Below are 14,289 nucleotides of genomic sequence, written 5' to 3'. Positions count from 1 at the left end.
TTTATTATTTGTCACACATTTTAATATGACTTCTCCTATTGCTACTTTGTCTTTATGATTGGTTTTCATGTGATGACGCGTTACAGAGCTGACGGGTGAGACTGACTGTGACTGTTTGTCCAGATGTCCAGTCTGCCAGCTGTCTCACCAACAGAAATTCTCCGTCAGAGCCACAGGGTCCCTTCAGGTAACCAACAGGAAAGGGGAACGTGTGCGTTTGGTCAAGGTAAATGTACTTTACCGGCACAGTGCCATCTGGATTCACAGGTGAAACATGCTTTTTTTAAAGTTACCTTGTTTTGGTTTAAATGTAATTATGTCAACGAGCTTTTATAAGAGTTTACATGCAGCAACTATATTGTATCTTACATTTCTATAATAACTATTGCAGTCATTAAAGTGAAACAATAAATAATCATTCGCACTTTTCAGGTCACATACACAGAAATAAGCAGAACTTTCACATTTTTGATTACTGTTCAGTTAAAGTTCTTACCAAATCTTTACAAGTTGGACATAAATATTTAATTTATGCTTTTTCATGAAACGAAGTAGACAGACCTTTCATAACTACAATAAAATTGCATTTTTTGAGTTAATTTTTTTACATATTTTTTAGTCTTAATATGCATAAATTTAACACTTCGATTTATGCAACCCAAAATGAGCAAGAAGAAACTGATCTCAGAACTTGCATTGGCCCAGTTCCTGCTCACTGGTAACATAACACATGTTACAGGCTTTATGTAGCTTCGCAGAGTCTAAGCACACGCACCACTCTTCTAAACAATGTTCACCACAAAACTGAAAAATATGTCAAACTCTTATAAATATCTAAGATACGTGAACATTAACACTTACAAGTCTTTAACCTTACTAAAAACGTGTAAATAAATCCTATTTTTTAAAATGTTCTCTCCTAATGTAGTCTGGCGCAAAGCATGCTGGGATTTGGAAATTATTCTTGACTAATTGTGTTCAATTAACTTTTTTTAAATTGAGTAAATTGAACAAGGAGTAAATCAATTTTTTTTAGTTTTAGTAAAAACTTCAAGTTAATTTAGCAAAATTATCTTTATACTTTACTCAAAAGTAAAAAAGTGTTTCAGGACCTTAAAACATCTAAGTGAGTGGAAAGTTTTTTATAAAACTTTACATTACTTAATCTGTTTGATTATTTTGAACATTTTGGTTGACAGTGTTGCTATTAGTTATTGTCATTATGAAGACCCTCCATTGACTTCTCTGTCAGATATTTTGGTGCACAATAATCTTATAATCTTTTAAACCACTTCTGTTAGACCATGCTGGAATATACTTCAATACTTTTGGATGGTGGTCTTATTTTCTGATGTTTGAATGCATAAAATGTATGATACATTTCTATATTTTATATAATGCCCCAAAATATGTGCTCCCCTGCATCAATCCTGGGCCCCCGTGAGAACCACTGCCCTAACCCTGCACCCTACACTCTACAACTGTCATAGAAATCTTTTGTTCATTAAGACATTATTTGGTCTGTTTATTAAGTACATTTGCCTTTGGGTTTACCAATCCTTGTGGGTATATTCCATACATCTCCCCTTCACACACAAACAAACAAAACAATACTTGATGACAAATGAAACTCAAAACACAATTTCACCCAACACTGACTTTCCTCTATGAGCTGTCATCATGAGTGACTCGTTGACCCCTGCTGCGAACCATATTATCTTCATAAGATTGTAATAATAATGCGTGCTTTTTAATAACTCCACAATTTAGCACGCACTCAGAAGTAAAATGAAGTAATGTTTTGTTGTACAACATATTTGCTTTTATTTGCTCTACTTTGGGAGTCTATGCGAAACAATTGGGGTGACATGTTTCTCATTGTCCCTAATGGGCTTCAGAATTTTAGGAGATGTGGGAATCTCACTGGCTGTTAGTTATTTAAAGGGGTAATATGACACGGCTAAAACAAATATTATCGTTTGTTTTAGATGTAATGCAAATGTGTAAACACGATTTAAGGTTAAAAAATCTAGATTCCCTTTCCATGTTTCATATACCAAGTGCTTTGAAATCAAAGTTGGACTTTGAACAACCTGTAATTAATCATCTGAACTTTGCCTTTGTTGAGGGCAAAGGTTAATGATCCATCAAGTCTAAATTCACCGAATGCCTGCGATGATCTGTCAAGCCTGTAATCTCTGTAGTATCCTGTCTGGGTTTTCCATTAAAAAAACAACATGCAACTTAAAGGGATAATTCAGCCAAAAATGATGTCATAATTTACTCACCCTCAGATTGTTCCAAGCCTGTGTACAGTTCTTTGTTTTGCTGAACACACAAAAAGATATTTAGAAGAATGTCAGATCTCGCCCCCCATTGACTCCCACAGTATTGTTTTTTTGCCAACTATGGGAGTCAATGAGATATGAAATTTCTTCCTGTGTGTTCAACAAAAGAACGAATTGTACACAGGTTTGGAACAATCTGAGGGTGAGTAAATGAAGACAGAATTTTCTTTTTTGGGTGAAGTATCCCTTTAAGATGACTAGATTAATGACATTACTTCACAAAGAGTCAATAACATCTTACTTTTGAATCAATACATAATCTTTGTTTAATTGCCATTCCATCTCTCCTCTGTCAGAAAGCAGCACTTATTTATGCCAAAAAGGTTCGTCTCTCTGGGGGCATTTTTAATCTATATGATTTCTACACATCGCTCACATTGTACTTTGATCTCCAAATAAGTGCATAAAGAAAACACAGTCACCGGGTGTAAACATGAACATCAGGATATTTTACATACAGACACAACAAGGCCTCAGAGTAAAATACCAAACAAGGAAAAGCCGGAATCACAGAATGTTTACATTAGTTGCAAATCGAGAAGCATTCATGTATATCTATAATTTATTAGCTGAGCGATTTAAACATGTACCAACATCTGCACTAGCATCGTTCCAAACTCTTATGTCTGCTGCTTACTCGATGGCAGGGGTCAGGGTTTGTGAACCTATGAAATATGAAAATTGCACATAAGGGTATCATAAAAGCACCAGAAGTATTTTTATTTTATACCTTTATAACTTATTTTTACATAGTCATGTATATTTCTGTGAATGTTTTTGGGATTGACAACTGTATTTAATAACAAGTGACTGGAGAAGCGATTAAGGAACCTGCTATTAATCCCGTCAACTCTCGCGATAGTGTCAATGCGTAACTCTGTGATGAAAAACACCTTACAGCGACTATATATAACGCAGTTGTCGATTCCTAGTAAACGTAAAAGTTTCATTACCAAAACTGTTAAAAAAATCCAGAAAAAAGGGTTGGTTGATTCATGTCTAGTCGCGAGTTCAACAAAGTTCAACTTTGCGTGCTTTTGTTTGTAACTGAGTGTGGCACAGCGTCAAACTTGCTCCTGTGGATGACACAATCAAACCTTCAGATGGCACGCAGCTCATATCTCTCCATCTGTCTGTGTAACTGCAACCCTGCACTAAAACACGATATAGAGCTTGTTTATCGACGTCACGCTGCGTTGAATGTTGCGCCATTTTGGGAGGATGGCTGCTAGTGTGTTCAATGCAGTGTTTTGTGTTTCTTCTTTGATTAGGATGTTTAACTATAGTATGTCGGTCTTGCTGTGTTAAAAACTTTAATAGCATTACGCAGAGCCGTTCAGGAAAAGCCTCTGGATCTCTCACTTTCGATGTCTCCATATATCAAACAAAATACGTAACGGTATCAAAACAATTATAACAGCGGACTACAATCCGGCACTATAACATGCAACAAAGGGCGTGACTTCAGCTTCACATTCTCTATACACAAACATGCCGCCTTGTTTTGACGGCGTTTGGCATCCACACTAGCACAACATGAGATGCCGTTGCGTCACAGCCCTATTATAGAATTCGGATGTCTATGTGAGACCTGAAGCGTTTTTATTTGTGTAAACCCGTATTCTGTTGTGTAAACGTGGCTTGTAAGTGCTTTGTTAATAATACTACTATATGTAGTTAAATACAAATTTTTAAGCAGTTTCATGTCTTTCCTTGAATCACTTAACTAATCAAGGTCGATATAAGAAATTAAAAGTAATAATTAACTAAATACTTTTGGGAGAGAGTAATTTGTACAGTAATCTAATTACACTATTGGATGTGTCAACAATAACTAGTAATTAATTACTTTTTCAGAGTTACTTACCCAACACTGGTTGAGTCATACCATCAAATGAGCTTAATGGCTCAAAATACGTACAATATAGCTTTTATCTATTCATATACAAATTTTTCATGCTTATCTTTTATATTATACTAACCTGTTTTTTGAAAGGGGATGGGTTTGCACATTGAGTGGTTGGTGCGGCGTTATAAGATTTTGTGATTGGAGATTTTTGTTGGGTGCTTTAGCAAGCAAAGTTAATGCATACCTTGATCGTTTGTCAACCAATCAGATTGAACAATTCAACAGCCCCACTGTGTAACAATAAAGCAGCTCTTTTGATTTAAACAGCAAAACAAACTTATTAACATATGTCTTTGTGAAAAGCCAGTGTCATTCTAGAACCTTAACAATAGGGTGCTGAAATTGACACAAAGCTGGCAATGAGACCGTGAAGTCAAATTGGTTGTCTACATTTCTAGATCTCTTGACAAATTTTATTGGAATATTTCGCATCAGAGCTGATTTTATTTACTTTACTGTACAGTATTTAAACTCTGATCTTTTTTCATTTCTATAGTGATATTCACAAAGGTCTGGAGCTCCAAAATGTCATCAGAAACACCATGAAAACATCATGTAGTCCATATAACTCCGGTTCTCCTGGCAGCATGAAAAATTAACCATCGCAACATTTAGTTGTGCTATTGCGTCATCACACTATCTACAATTTCTCGAAATATAATGAGATGTCGGTTTCTCAGCATCCCGTGACCCACACTGAGTCCACTTGCTGGAAACAGGTCTGGCATTACTTCATTTTCACAAGCATTAAAATGACGATTTGAAATTTAGCATGTCATCGGGTAGAAATGATCTCTCTTGGGTTTGAGAGATGCTTACTGTCACTCATGGATGTTTTCTAGAAGAGCTGCTGTTAAACATAGTTTTCCTTGTGCACTCCAAAGGAGAGAGTAATTCTCATAGCTAATCAGGCCCACCGAGAGTCAAGTCACATCGAGTGCTGTGAGTTAACCACCCCACAGAGTATTAGACTAGTATTTCAGGGGGTTAATTAGACTGAGTTACAGCATGCTGATTGATTACTCACTACAGAGCGTCATGGGGGATTAGCATGACTAAAGGTCAAGAAAAGAAAAGCGTGTAAATTTGCTCTGCAAAGGTATCAGAGGCAGTATCTGAAAAGGCTTAGAAAATTGAGACCCTGGACAACAAAACTAGTCTTATGGGTAAATTTTCCGGGATTTTTGAATCATCTGAAAGCTTACTAATTATGTTTTTATTGATATACGTGTTGAGAAGGATAGGACAATATGTGTCGGAGATACAAACGTTTATGACTTTGGAATCTGAGGGGGCAAATAAATCGCCTTTAAAGTAGTCCATCAGACGCAGTAGCAGTCCATCCACTCACAAAAATAAAGTTTTTATATATTAAGAGATTGGAAGAATAAGAGGATTTTTGAAAATTAAGGTTTATTTTTAATTTAGTCAAGTTATTTCACTAAAGAAATGTTAACATAAAGTTCACACTAAAGAATAATAACAGAATTTCTTAAAATAGCCCAGGGCATAAGTTTACATACCCCTGATTCTTAATACTGTATGATGTAAACAATCAATGACAGTTTTTATGTTTGGTCACAGTTGTTTAAGGGTTTCATGTATGTCATGAGTCATTCGACTGTCAGCTGATTTTCAAAACAATCACACAGGTCCTCCACAATCTTTGCTTTTTCAGCATTTCTGGATATTTGATTCATGTCCGGCAGTAACTGTATGATGTTGAGATTCCTCTTTTTACATTGAGGACAATCAAGAGTACACAACTATTACAATAGAAGAAACATCCAGTGCTGCCAACAAAGTCAACACCATTCATTTAAAGTCAGGTGGGTGTAAAACCTCTGAAAATGGATTTAGTGTAAAAAAATATACAATTTCCTGAAAAATATTTATGTATTTTTAAATAAATGAAACAATAACAATTTACACCGAAACCATTTTCAAAGGTTTTACACCCACCTGACTTTAAATGAATGGTGTTGTGTCACGAAACGTGTGGTGATAGAGAAGAACCCAAATGCAGGCAGCGGTACGGGGTAACAAAAGATTTTAATAAACACAAAACAAAAACCCACAATGGGGTAAAATACAGGGGATAAACCAAGACTGCCAAACAGGAACGAAAAACTCACGTAAGGTAACAAAAATCAAAAGGATCAAAAACAGGAACAGAGCACTGGAATTGAACGCTGGGACACAGCGTATGGATAAATCCTTGGTACAAGAGTTAAGACAAGCAAACGGACATCCAGGTTTACAAGTATGTACAAAAACAAACGAGCACAGGACAGAGAATACAAGGGCATTAAATAGGGAGACGAACAAAGGATAATTACAATAGGCAGGTGTGGGTAATAAAACACTCAAGGGAAGCTAACGAGGAGACGAGAGGGGCGGGGCCATAGACGAGACACGAGAAGGCGCATGACAGCCAAAATCTAAGCCATGCCATGTCCTTCTCACACAAAACCCTAGACTTAGTCATGACTCCGCTGCAAGAATAAGAATAAACATGAGATGATAGCGGAATCATGACATGTTGACTTTATGGGCATCACTGAATGTTTCTATCTATTGTAATAGTTGTGTACTCTTGATTGTCCTCAATGTAAAAAGAGGAATCTCAACATCATAAAGTTACTGCTGTACATGAGTCAAATATACAGAAATGCTGAAAAAGAAAAGATTGTAGCTATATTATCTAACATTACGAAAGCACAGATCGGTATACAAAGGATGGTACATTATTCTGAGCTCAGCCATGGAAGGGAAAACGAGTTCAATAATCACATGTGAAACTGGAGCGATGAGCTTATTTAACAATGCAATAGAAAGCCGTAATAATTTTGGGGGAAAGGTGCACGTGGTCCATTTACTTTTTCCCATCATTGTGTGTGTGGCAGGTGATTATGACATTAATACAGCTCAATGCCCCAGGCATCTTTATCAGAAGTGCACATCACCTGCAGCTCGAAGATAAAAGAATGTTGGTTGCGGCGATGACAGGGTTAGATTATGAGCGATCGCATTGCTCTCTGGGGAAGTCACTGGTGTGAATTGAAAATTGAATTGAGACAAGACTCTCCTATATACTCTTGATTATTTTGTTTCCTCACTTTCGGGAATCTTTACTCCGATTTACAATCTTCATTCTTTCTTGGCAGAGATGCTTCCCCCCCTTTGATCTTCCATATGGCTGTTGACCTGAAAAACACATCCCTGAGGCAACATGTGATGTGATCTTGGGTTGACCATTATGAGATCTGGCTGGGGAGAAGGCCAGCATACATCAGATGGTGATTGTGCGGGAGAGGTTACAAATTGTGATACAATGTCTCCTTTTTAACCACAATGCTGGTAGAAAGGTTATACAGTGGAAAGAAAGAAGTCGGTCCTCTCATACCTGACAAGTTAAAAGGTTAACGCTCATGTATTTCATGAATGCGATTAATTCAGTTTCACTTCATCTCAATGGGAGACCCGTGTGGTTTTGCATATTTTGAGTTCATTATAGGGACATTACAGACAGGGCTTGATTTTGGCTGATCCGTGGCTGTATTCGGGAAGTGGGGGCCTTTTGTTCCTCAAATGTCAAACACTTAACATGTGAGCACTTCAACCACGCTTGTTTAGGCAGAGATCGGGTCTCACAGAATAATACAAAGAGACAGAGGTCAGACAAGATCAGACAGAGTGGAGGCTGCCTAACAGAATCACTAAATGACTGCAGGATATAATTTGGTAAAAGAGTGAATTAATGGGACCTTCCTGTTGGTTGTCTTCGTTAGAATTTTTTCTAGCTATTTAAAGGGATAGTTTATGCAAACATGAAATGATCTTATTTACCCTCATGTTTTTAAAAAGCTGTATAAGGGACTTTCTGCTGTGAAACACGAAAGAAGATATTTGGAGAAATGTCTTTGTAGTATTGTGTCTTCTGTGTTTGAAACGACATGGGTTTCAGTAAATGATGAAAGAATTAAATTTGTTTGTAAACTATAACTGTAATATTTGGAAAAAGATATGTTGCCTATTTCCATCTGAATGAAACAAAGTCCGAAATACTCTTCGAATATATTGCTTAAAAAATTAGAAAGAAAAATTGCTTGTACACTTTGGGTACCCGATAAACAACATATAGTGTTTATGCTGCCCCACACACAATCCTTTGCCAGAAGCTAATGTTTTACACGAGATTATTACCCAACCTTCCTTTGCAAATTGTTTCACTAAATGGAAATATGTATATTATTTTTGCACATCATATAAAAACACAGTCTAGCTAATGGTTTTCTGTTGACATATCATCGTAGGTACTGCAATGATTTTTACACTTCATGTGAAGATCAACCACAAGGCAGCCCTTACAAAAACAATGACAGATGTATCCAAGAGGACGCATGTAGAGTAAGAGCTAAATATTTTGCGTCAGTGATAGTGTGAGGTTTAATGTAGTATTACAAAGAGTTATATTGAGGTGTACCGTTGGGAGTGTATTGTTATTCTCATCTCGGTGGTACCCGGTGTTATAATTTCATGCATGATCGCACACACACACGCTGATGCTTGGCCAAGTAGCCTTGTCTTGTCAGCAGCTGCAGTGTACTTCTAACACATCTGTTGAGACAAAATATATATAATATTGGGACAAATTTGTGAGATCTTGTCACTTGTGTAATGTAATGTAAAATGTATAGTGTTTTTCTTTAAAGTTATAAATGGATGTTTGACCCACTAAGATTCTGTCATTATTTTCTTACCCCAACATGTCTTTCCAAACACGAATGGCTTTCGGTGTTGACTCTTTTGGATTTTTTTTGTCATACAATCCGAGTAAAATTGTGATCAGAAGCTCCCAAATGCTTTAACTGTATTACATTAAAACCAAGGAATGGTTTGCATTTTTGATGTGCCCGACATTACTGTAAATACAGATGAGACGATCACAAACATAAACACACAGGTGGTGCCTTCAAAATATCTATTAACATCATGTTTTTTACGTTTTGCCCTGGTATAGTCTTGACTCATTGCTGATGGGAAAATCATATACTATATTAAACCAGACATGGATTTAAATCAATGAAGGCAACTGTTAACTGGACGGTACACACACCTAACATGATTTGAACCTTATGACACTTATAAATCTACAGCAAATTTTGGCATCTAACTTTCAAGCCTTGTGCTCCCCTGAATAGGGGAAAGAGATTTCGCATTGATATTATCTCGCCTGTCCATCGTAGCAAACACTTCCTATAGGCCATTGGTTTTATGGTACTGCAGGTTGTAAATCTTGTGAAATTGCAATGGTGGTTTAACTGATACTATCTCAGTACAATTTATTACTGCAGGACCTCAGAGCGAAACAAAAGAACACAAATGGCTGGCAGAGGGTATAAACAAAACTGTAATTGTATTTCTCTTTTCCTGTGACCTTTATTTCTAATAATTTCATGGTTTATTTATATTTCTGTGGGTTTGGAAAATAACAGTAAATGATTTGACGTCATTAAAAATGACAGTTTTTCTGTGTCTCTAAACATGAATATATTTGAAAGATTGGGTGTGCAGAAGCTAAAATTACATGAAAGCTATTCACATGCCATATTTGTAGAGTTTTTTTTCGGGCTGAAATGCTGTATGCAGAAGAAAAGCAATTGCAGGCAGGGGAGCACACACGCTGACAGACCTCACATTTTAACTAGCATCTGACAAAAGGTAATTCCTGTTATTTTTGTCAGGTTGCCACTTTGTCAGCTCTGAGATTGACACTGATGTATGAATTATCAATAACAACAGTTATTAAAACATTGTTTTACATTTTCACACTACCATTCAAAAGTTTAGGCTTATTTACAGTAGCCAGTGTTGGGTAAGTTACTCTGAAAAAGTAATTAATTACGAGGCACAAATGACATATTCAATAGTGTAATTAGTACAAATTACTCTCTCCAAAAAGTATTTATTCACTTATTACTCATTACTTTTCTATATCTTATATCATCTTTGATTAGTTAAGTGATTCAAGGAAAGACATGAAACGGCTTATTGAATTAATTCAAATAAATAATGTTTAACTACATAAAGTAGTATTACAAATGTGAGAATTATACATTTAAGCACAGATTTTAAATTTAGACTTTGAACTTTGATGTCAATTCCACTATTGCACACAAAGTATTTAGTATACTTAGATAAAAAAAAACTGTTATTCAATTACAGAAAAAATAAAAGTAATCCCTTACTTTACTTTTTTAAGGGAAGAGTAATTAAATTACAGTAACTGATTACTTAGTAACTAGTTACACACAACAGTAATTACTTATATATTCTACATAATTTTTCCAAATTTTAGAATGACAACCAACTGGAAATAACACAAATGTAATTATGGAAATAGTTTTTTCAAAATAAATCAAAAGTGTTATATTTTAGTATCTTAGTAGTCACCCTTTGCCTAGATTTTTCAAAAATCTACTGATGGCACTTTAATTTCATAGGCACTTTCATAGTGAAATGAAGAAGACTGTCTATTCTGGGTCCTTATTGGCTACCAAGTCATCCACTTTGAAAACAATTTACATTTTGTTTTGTAATGGAAGAAACTAATATTCTATCTCAGTTACGTTGTTCTCCAATAAACTGATTTGAAACATTCCGGTAAATCCAATAAAACAAAATGTTATTTAAGATCACAAGAAACTTTTCAGCCAAGTGACCCACAACCAGTAATATCAGTTACTGATCAAATAAACCAACAGAATCAAATCAGTATCCATGAACAGTTTGCAATTCAACACGAATGAAGTTGTATGATTGTCTTTTATTTATTCACATGTAAGCATGCAGTTGGTTGCGTGTTACCTTTGAGAAAATTCATTCCCGAAGGTCTGATGTGTTTTCATCATGCTATATGAATACAAATATGCCCACTGCTGTTGTCTACGGGCAGGTGATAATGAAAGTCTGGCTCCTGGTGGCGCTTTGGTCACTCCGAACCTGCCCGTGCTTGTGCATTTCATACGGTGTCCATTTTATCTGTAGGCCAAAAATCTTGGACTAAACTTGCAAAGAATATTTTCAATTTTTTGCTGTCTGATGTTGAGCTCTGTGATGTCAAAATAGCAACTGTGTCAACAGTTATTGTAGGACAAAGGATATATTGTTGGAAAGTGTGAACAAGAATGGAAGAGGAATGTACATTTAGTCAGAGGTTAGTAAAGAGAACAGCTGTAGAAATCCTATGGAGTTATTAAATACTCTACTAATGCTTTGACCGAATGCATTTCATACTGGAGAAGACCAACATTTCCTGCAGCATCCCCATCATCTGGGGCAGATGATGCAAGAGATACTTTGTCCAAACAGTCTTCACAGTTGTCTTGTCACCTGAAGAGCCAATGAGGTGGCAACCGTTGGAATATAGTGATGTGAATCAATACAGAGAGTCAAACTTTATTGTGATGAATTGAGTCCACATTCAGATCAATACAGGCATACAGGCACTCTCAAGAGATAAGGAATACACACACACACATGCATGCGTGCATTCAACCGCTGTGAGCTGGATTAGCTGGTTGTCCTTGTGTGGATGATTCATTGCTCTGGACATTATTTATTTTGCTTTGGGGTCCCTTTTTGTTATTGTTCATCCAACAGTCAATGCTGTAGTCACGGGTCATATGTAACGTCTCACATAGCAATAAAACTCACCATCAGCGTTATAGTTCAGGTATATACTGTATATATAGTCATTGAAGGGATAGTTCACCTAAAAATTTAAATTCTGTAATATTTACTTATCATTTCAAACCTAACTTTCTTTGGCAGAACACAAAAGAATATATTTGGAAGAATGGTGGGAAGTTAGCAAGGACGGTTCCCATTCAAAAAACAAAAACCAATGTAAATCAATGGGTATCGCCGTTGTTCTTTTACCACGTTTCAAGATTTCTTCTTTAGTGTTATGCAGTAGATTCAAAGTCATACAGGTTTGAAATGACAAGAGGATGAATAAATGATGACAGAATTTTCATTTTTGGGTGAACTATTCCTTTAATTGGCATTGAGTAATTTATTCATATTACCACATACAGTAGTAAAATATTAACAGCACATGTTCTACTCTTATCTATTCAGCTAAGAAATTGTTTTTAATCAGTGATGTTTTTGCTTAAAAGATTACAATTCTATTTGCAACATGGTACGCCAATATGGAAAATTGTTGATATGCCACGAAATACAAAATGCCTCATACCGTGGCATCTACACAGCATCAACACATTGTTGCATTCAGGAAGACAAGATGGTAAAAGCGTATTTTTAATTCCATCATCCCGTCACATAGAGATATCATTTGTTTTTCAGGTAGCCATGACAATAGGAAGGCAAATAATCAATTCAGTGTTATGTTTCCCTGAGGTTCTAATCAGAGCTGGAGAGAAGGACAGATTCAGATAAAAGTGGTTGTAATAACTGCTTGTCTTTTTATTTTTTTACAAAATACTTCTCAATAAAATAGTGGGATGATTTGATTTTCATGTGCAGTGTTTGGCTGATGACAAAAAGATGGGCCATAATAAAACTTCCTCTCTGGTGGAATTAGTAAGCAATAATTCAGAGAGTTTTGTCTTTTGGGTAATCAAAATCTGCTTCATGGAATAATTAATGCAAATTTGAGATTAAAACAAATTAGGCAATTAAATCCATTGTTTCATAATTAAAGACTGAGTTTCGGACATTTTGTTTTAAAATGGCCGCCTGATTTAAATCCTCAATTAAAGGGACAGTTCACCCAAAATTAAAATTCTGTCATCAATTACTTTTCATTTAAAAACTGTATGACTTTCTTCTCCAGAACACAAAAGAAGATAGTACCCATTCACTTCTCGTCTACAGACACAAAACCAATGTCAATGGGAGCCCTGTTGAGAACATTCTTCAAAATATCTTCTTTTATGTCGTGCACAAGAAAGAAAGTCATACAGGTTTCCAATTTATATAAGCCTAAGAAAAAGATGACAGAATTTTCATTTTTGGGTGAACTATCACTTTTATCGTAAGGATGCAAAGCAAAGGCAGCAGGTAAAAAGTGGCATCATTTACCAGCAGGAGAACCTGTGCTGGTCCAGTCACCAGGATTTCTTCACAGGTCACCGCCATGTCAGAACCCGCAACATGGTGTTCATGGCAACCGCATCCTAGAGAAAAAACAAGAGTGCCACAGTGCACAGTGGACTGCTTTCCAAAAATAGGAAAAAGTACCAGCAGCCATTTATTGTGTGTGTGCACTATCATTCTTTTCAAATGTTGGATCTTTCATTCGTCAACGAGAGTGAATTGGTCATATGACATATAGCCAATGAGCACCTAAAGACAGGAAAGACCTTTGGGACATAATTACAAAAGATCAAGCTGGACAAATAGACAGGGGAATTAAATGAAGCGGTCCAAACTGATGCATCAGGTTTCTGGTTGAGCTGTTGGGTGAAGGAGAAACGTATGTGTTTATCGCATCGAGCACGTCATATAATTGAGCTGCCACACTTCATCAAGTGTCTCCTTAATCACCAGCCTATTACCTGACTAATGATACACGGTGGGATTGTCTTCATGACAATGTCCCACTAACAGGGTGGATCAAGGCAGGAAAGGATAGCGACGTTGAGCTTGAAAATGGCCGCATATCAGCGTTTTATCAGCCAGTTTGTGAGTGATCGCATCCCAAGCGATGTTGTCGTTGCACAGGGGGAATGTGTTTGATTTATTTATTACTGGGAGACCTGCAAATGGTGTGTTCTACACAGTAGCTACATAGAATAACCCATCTAGTATCTGTGTTTATGGAAAGATCGTCACTTTAAGAACAAGTCTTGTCAAGTTTGGTGTTGTGTTGTGTTGTTTTGACCTTCAAACAACCTTACATTTTTCCTATTTTCTTATACAAGTAATCCTACAAAATATGTCCACTAACTGCAATGTTGTCTTAAGTTGCATGGTGTGTTATGCTGTATATTTATCACACAA

The 14,289-nt window shown here is 36.2% G+C and overlaps 1 long non-coding RNA gene across 1 annotated transcript; it reads left to right on the top strand.

Moving 5' to 3' along the window:
• The first annotated feature begins 134 nt into the window (after positions 1-134).
• Positions 135-8,981, top strand: LOC130433168 (uncharacterized). The gene is made up of 3 exons (XR_008908546.1): positions 135-267; positions 4,754-4,976; positions 7,425-8,981. It is a non-coding gene; the product is annotated as an uncharacterized LOC130433168 (long non-coding RNA).
• Positions 8,982-14,289: the final 5,308 nt, after the last annotated feature.

Source organism: Triplophysa dalaica, chromosome 12 (genome assembly GCF_015846415.1).
Source record: "Triplophysa dalaica isolate WHDGS20190420 chromosome 12, ASM1584641v1, whole genome shotgun sequence".
NCBI lineage: Eukaryota > Metazoa > Chordata > Actinopteri > Cypriniformes > Nemacheilidae > Triplophysa > Triplophysa dalaica.
This window is presented reverse-complemented; position numbering and strand designations above follow the sequence as displayed.